Source organism: Lynx rufus, unplaced genomic scaffold, assembly GCF_022079265.1.
Source record: "Lynx rufus isolate CCGP_SWC_20201006 ecotype Redwood Valley unplaced genomic scaffold, mLynRuf1.p SCAF_5, whole genome shotgun sequence".
NCBI lineage: Eukaryota > Metazoa > Chordata > Mammalia > Carnivora > Felidae > Lynx > Lynx rufus.
Genome location: NW_025814867.1, coordinates 58492204 through 58499182, shown reverse-complemented (window position 1 = coordinate 58499182; position 6979 = coordinate 58492204). Strand labels below are relative to the sequence as shown.

The following is a 6979-nucleotide window of genomic DNA, read 5'->3' as shown; positions in this document are numbered from 1 at the left end:
TGGAGGCAGCCGCAGCAAACTTAGAACAACTGGGTGGAACAAGAATGTCAGCAAATTCTTTGTTAAAATAAGCATACTGTTTATTTACACTTTCATATATATATATACACACATACATGTATACATTTCATATACATATACATATATATACATACATATATATATTTCATATATATATATACACACATATATAAGACAAAAATGCAAGAAATCCTCATAAATGTTCTATTTCTTTCATTCTTCACAATACGGTAAAAACTGTGATCTCATTTATGTACAAATAACGAGATGACAAATTAATCTTATTTCTTTTTGACTCAACTCAAATGAAAATAATTAACACTGGCTACTATCAGAAGTTTCTATGATTTCAATATTTAACAAAAACACAGCTTTCCAAAAGAGAAATCTATGCCTCTGAACTAATACAATGCCAGTGTGTTAAACATGCTCTGCTTTTTTAAAAATTACACACATTACCTCTGGAAATGTTTAGTGTGTTCCTTATCAGTGCATTACACTGACTTGAGTATGATAACAAGAAAAAACAGTTTCGATTATAGTTCATTTGATAAAGTGTTCATAGGACTTAAACATTTCAACAAAAGCTCCTCAAATTAATTTCCCACTAAATACCTCCCTAAGCTTCTTTCCCTTAAAGAGGATAATTTGTATACCTGAATGAGATATAAGGTTAATTAATTAATTGACTAGAGCACTTAAAGGCTTATCTATTGTGATATGCATTTAGAAATGTGATTATTGAGTGTTGCGTTATTCCCGACAGATCAAAATGAACATGATTGCTATTCCCATCCCCCACTCTACCTCACTCCTATGTCCATCATGCATCAAGATTTGGGATGTCATCTTGTCTTTAAAATTAAAATTTGACTTTGAAACTATTTAATAAGGGATCCATTTATTGCGATCGTACATTTTTCCAGACAAATATGGACCAGAGCTTGATGATATTATGTGGGGCCCTTTTGGGGAACAAAAATTCTTAATCACTTCAATTTCAAATCAGTGTTTGGGAAATTCTGACAGGATAAACATAGAAAAATTATTTCATCAATATTTCATCTCAAATGTTTATTTCTATGTGGTTGCTATACAAATATATCAGCTTTTCAACATATACCATTATATTCTAAAGAAAAGTAAGATTTTTTTAAAATAGAGACAGTATGTATCAAATACTCAAACTATATTTTTTGTGAGTTTGTAAAATGTGTGAAAATGTGCTGAAAGGACTAAAAAGAATGGTAACTCTTTATGTCTCTATACCCTCAACTCCTAGCACTATGGAATATGAAAACATACGTGTCAACTAACTGATTCCTAAATTATATGACTTATATGTTGCACTATGGTTAGGGTTATATTGAACTTCTTAGAAAGGCAACATGCTCAAATACACAGTTTAAGATTACAAGCAGAATAAATAACATTTGGAAACTTACATATAATAACAAATTAAACACTGACCAAACACAGATATGTCCAACTTTTACAAAGTAAAATGTGATACGTGAACATTTAGATGTAACAAACAGATAAATTAGGGGATAAAGCTCCCCACCACAAATGTTTTGACCTTACAAAATCATTCTTTACATAAAAACTCACCAGAATTTATAGAATGATTTGAATGAAAAATATTCACATGTATAAACATGAAAAAAAAGTGAGACATTAATGAGAAGGGTAGACATGTAAACTTTATAGCCAAAGATACTGTTTCTATGTTGATCAGAATAAAAGGATGAAAATCATAGGAGTTGATGCTACATGCAAAAGAGATGATTAGGTGGCTAGGGCAAGGAGAAGAAGCATCATGGCCATGTGTTGTCCCATGAAAGAGGGTCTAAAATTAGCCTTAAGACATTGAAACAAGAAAAAATATTTTTTAAAAGTGTAAATCTGGGGCACCTGGGTGGCTCAGTTGGTTAAGCGTCCGACCTCGGCTCAGGTCATGATCTCGTGGTTTGTGAGTTCGAGCCCCACATCGGGCTCTGTGCTAACAGCTCAGAGCCTGGAGCCTGCTTTGGATTCTGTGTCTCCCTCTCTCTCTGCCCCTCCCCTGCTTGTGTTCTATCTCCCTCTCTCTCTGACCCTCCCCTGCTCATGCTCTGTCTCTCTCTGTCTCAAAAATAAATAAAACATGAAAAAAATTAAAAAAAAAGTATAAATCCCCAAATAAGAGTATAACAAAGAAGCAAATTATTTCTATTTTCACAATTTAGCATGTAAAACTCAAAGAAAGCAAAAAGAGTCCAAGTCAAAGACCCACATAGGACTAAAGAACTAAAATAACATGGGGACTCTAAATATTTGTCTTTTACTGTGAACTAGGATGAAGAATCTATGTATGTGTTCTATTGCTATATAGCAAATTACCACAATCTTTGTAGCTTAAAACAAAGCACACTTATTGTCTCATAATTCCTATAGGTCAGTAATCCAGGCATGACTTAGAGGAGTCCTCTGCTCAGTCTCACAAAGTGACAATCTTGGTATCAACTGGGCTGTTTGTTTGTTTTAATGTGAACCAGAAATGTTTGTTGCAGAAATTTGGCCAAGATTCCTACTGGGTGGCCCCTGTTGCAGTTGGACTGGGGCCCTCCATCCAGGCCTGGGTAGGTAAAATAGAAAAGGTTACAAGGAGCATGTCTGAGGCCAGGGCTTCAGAGCTGCAAGATGATGTTAGGGGCCGGGCTGCAAGTGCAGCCTATACCATCTGGCTCCACATGCAGGGACTTCACTATGTCATCCTCTTCTACCATGGAAAACCTCTTAAGCTGGTGTTTTCCAAAGACAGACACCAATGAATTATCTAGTAGCCAATCCATCTCCTTTCCAAAGGCCCCTGTGGGGTCAGACAAGAGCCTAACCTTGTCTCCAAAGTTGTGAGCTCATCCCCACTTTTCAGTCACAAAGACATCATTAAAACTTGACATGCTACTACCTGGACCCCTTGGCCTTCAAAGCCTCAGCCGGCTCCACAAACCCTAGCAGGTGGGTCTTGGAACATTCGGGGGTAAAGGCCTCAGGGATTCCAAACAGCACCCCCTTCATGCCCCTGAACAGCTCTGCCAGGTTCAGTTTGTTCCTAGCCTCCCCTCCTAAAACCACCACTGAAGGGATGGAATCTCCCACCTCGACTGGGGCCATGGCTGAACTGGCGCTGCTGAAACCATAGGCCCTGCCAAGCATCTACTCCCTGACTCATTGCTGGCCCCCTCCTGCTCCCACTCCCACCCATGCTGCAGATAATGGCAGCTGCCCAGACAAGAACCAAGCCTGCTCAGCCACCAAGAAGGTTCAGCCCAACCAGCAGCATGCCCATCCCAGAGACACTGGGCTGTATCCTTATCTGGAGACTTGGTTGGGGAAGAATGTGTTTCTAAATTCAACTAGGCTGTTGGAAGAATTCATTGCCTTGGATTCTTCAAGTTCACCAGGAGAAAGTGTCTTCATTTTAGGGAGGACACTAGTCTGTCTTTTAAGGACGTGCACCTAATTAAGTCAGGCTGACCCAGAACAATCTCCCTTCCAGCTAACTCAAAATCACCGATTTGGGATTCTACATCTGCAAAATCCCTTAACCTTTGCCATTTTCTATTGGGTAAAAAAAGTTACAGGCTCCACCCACACTAAACTATGAAGATGAGATTATGCAAGGATGTGACACATTGGGGATCACCTTAGGTTGTGTCCACAATGGGATCTCTATAAAGACACAAGAGATTTTTTGCTTACCATGCAAAAGCTTAAGTGGAACAGCATGGGGAGAATGGAAGTGCAAGGACATTTTGTCCCCTTTGGGATCAAGGCAGAGACATGGATATATTTATTATAGGAGTTTTACAGCTGCATAGTTATATCTAACAAAGAAATATAATGAGGGAAATACAGACAAGTCATTTCATCAGGAAGAACACGGAAGCAGAAGGTTGGTGCAATGAATTAAAGAGTGATGTCAGGCTCTTGGTCAGGCAGGAACTGGGACAATGAAGAGCATAGATGCCAGCATGGCTGCAATGGCTCTGTGGACTAGACATGTTTGTGTCACCTGGAAGCCTGTCCACAGCCCCTCACACTGAATCATCCATGCTCTGAACTGGTTCAGCCTTACTGGACGAGGAATACATCTGAGCAAAAAGAATACATTCAGAGACTGACCAGAAACTTATGGTCTATGTGGCCTTACTGGAAAAAAAAAAAATAAGCCTGTTCAATTAAATGTTCAGGAATTTGAACTAAAGTAAAAGACAGAAGTTGCCAGTTGGTGGAGAATCCTGCAGCTGAAAGGCCATGTAGCAATTATGAGCTGTATGCTAGCTGATGCAGAGAAAGCAGCTTAGCAGAAGGAAAAAAAAAATGGTGCAGACTCAAAAAGAAGTAGAGATTAGAGAGAACATTCACTCATTTAATTCCTCTAATACATTTGTATAGAGTTCCTATTATGCACAGGGTACTGTTCTAGGTGCCAGCAATACTGCAATGAATAAAACAAAGCGCCTGTTCTCATGAAACTTATTCTGGTAGTGGGAGATAGACGGTAAAAATGCATGAGCATATAAATTATATTTCATGAGGAGAGAAAACTGTGGGAATAAAAAATAAAGCACGCCATGAAGTTTAAAAGCAATGGGGGAACTGCTACTTGGGGCAGCCATGGTCAGCAGTGCATGTTTGATGGTGTGTTCTTGGAACAGAAACCTGAATGCACTGCAGTTGCCAGCCAGCCGTGCTGATAACTGTGGAAAGGGTTTGCCGGACAGAGTGCACAGCGGATGCAAAGACTCTGAAATAGGTATGTGCTTGGTGAATCAAAGGAATAGCAACAGGCAGGGGGAGTATGCCTGGTGGAGTGGGAGCAACAAACCAAATGATGGGGTATAAGGTCAGAAATGGAGTGAGCAAAAAGATCCCACTGGGCTTGTGAACCTGGGTCAGAATGCTAGCTTTGGCCCAGAGAGATGGGAAGCCACTAGAGGGTTACTGAAAGATAAGAGCAGCCTTACGTTTTTAAGAATCATTCTTGCTGCTGTGGAGAACAGATGGGAAGTGAGGGAGGGAACAGGGAGACCATGTGGACCCTGAGAGATACAAAGTGTGGCCTAATTTCCAATTATGTTCCCCATGAGGTCTGGCTGTACTTGTTTCAGTACTTGAATTTCCGTGAGATAACACTGCAAAGCCTTTTAAAAAAAATATCCCCCTTTTCTTAAACCGGATTGCCAAAGACTCTAATGAACGTTAAACATATTCAAGACTTGGGTATTTTGGCTTTTTACGTATTTTGGCATAAGAGCTAAACGGTAGTAGAATTTTAAAAACACATGTTACTTTTTTATAAATGATAGAAAGTGCTTGCACGTTGGGGAGTTGATGTCAGACTACTAAATTGTTGAACATAATTATTTTTCCAGGGTGTTGGCTTAAACCCATAGAAAAAAAGGTCAGCTCCCAAAGATAATCCATCTGATCTTTTGTGACATAAATGTTTCAAGAGTTTCTAACTCAATGAATATTCTCATCCAATATCAATAAAATAAATATGATGAAACTTTTATATCTTATGGATGACTATTTTGTTACATTTTGAGTCTTCGAAACTCTGTTGCTTCCCCTATTAGAGACAAAACAATTTTAGAAACAAAACAAAGATTTTATAAAGAACCCATTATTTTTAAATGTTATATCCTCCCAACCCACACCCATACACACACACACACTCATATATGTAACATTTTTTAGATGTGTAAACATATTTTGGCTACTTTTTTATGGCATTTCTAATAAAATGTCACAAAATAAACCATAGAGTGTTTTAATGGGCAGGTGAGGGAAGTTAGCAAACACACTGTCACTGTCTTAATCACATGAAACATTTCACCACGCCACTGTCAATGAACATATGTAACTAATACAAGAAATTTTAAAAAAGTTTAGGTCAGACTATCCTTTAAAAATAACAAGGGTACATTAAAATACATGCCCAAATATGCAAATATTCTTTATCTTTTATTTATATTTTTGGTGACACTCTCTAGAAAGTATTTTATATCTTTTGGATGAGGGTAAATTAATAGCATTATAGGTTCCACATTATTTGATAATTTTTGCTGTCATTAAAAAGCAGTGAATGGCATCTTAGCTGTTCCACATGTTTATTAAATCACATTATTCTTCTTATTTAAAATATTTGTTAAAAGTAACATTTGTAATAAATATTTCCCCACTCACCAAATTCTTAAAAAAACAGTACTATGAGAGAAAATAAAATTCAGACCATTCACCTGTGAAAAAAGAGTATTTTGTTGGATATGAAAGGGAAAGGATTGGCACCCATAGAATCAGATATTTTCCTGTGTGAAAATACATAGACAACATCAATTTCAATACTCAAAAGACAGAGTTACAGATATTAGAATCACTAAACAGTAATTAACAACACAGAAATGTGCAAGGAGATTTAGATAGAACATTAAAACTAAAAGAAGCTATATCCTAAGTAATTCAGCAGAGTGACACAGATGAGACAGCCAAATTCAAAGAAACTTTACTTCTTTGGATTTAAGTCACCTTAAAAAATTGTTAACATTCAGATATATATTCAGTGTTTCATAACATTTTTGTTCTATTCTTAAAATGCAAAGTTGTACATAATATTTCCATTATCTGTGAATCCCAGCATACAATCATATTAAGCCTTTTATCTTGTCCCATACTTGGTAAGAAAGAATTTTTCATAAGGTTTTATATTGAAATCAGCCTCATTTAAAAATATTCATTTCATATTCATGTTCTCAAATAGCTTTCAAAAATTCAAAGACCAGGGGAAATTTGATTTGACTTATAAATATCTATGGGTATTGTTTAGGCTTTCTGGCCTCTTTAGCTGATGCCAATACTATTCCTCTTACGATGCTGTAGTTAACTTTAAATTAGTAGATTAAGAGGACAC

General features: G+C 37.2%; 1 pseudogene; it reads right to left on the bottom strand.

The window, feature by feature from the left end:
* Positions 1 to 2690: 2690 nt before the first annotated feature.
* Positions 2691 to 3192, bottom strand: LOC124525960 (peroxiredoxin-5, mitochondrial-like; annotated as a pseudogene).
* Between the last annotated feature and the right edge of the window lie 3787 nt (positions 3193 to 6979).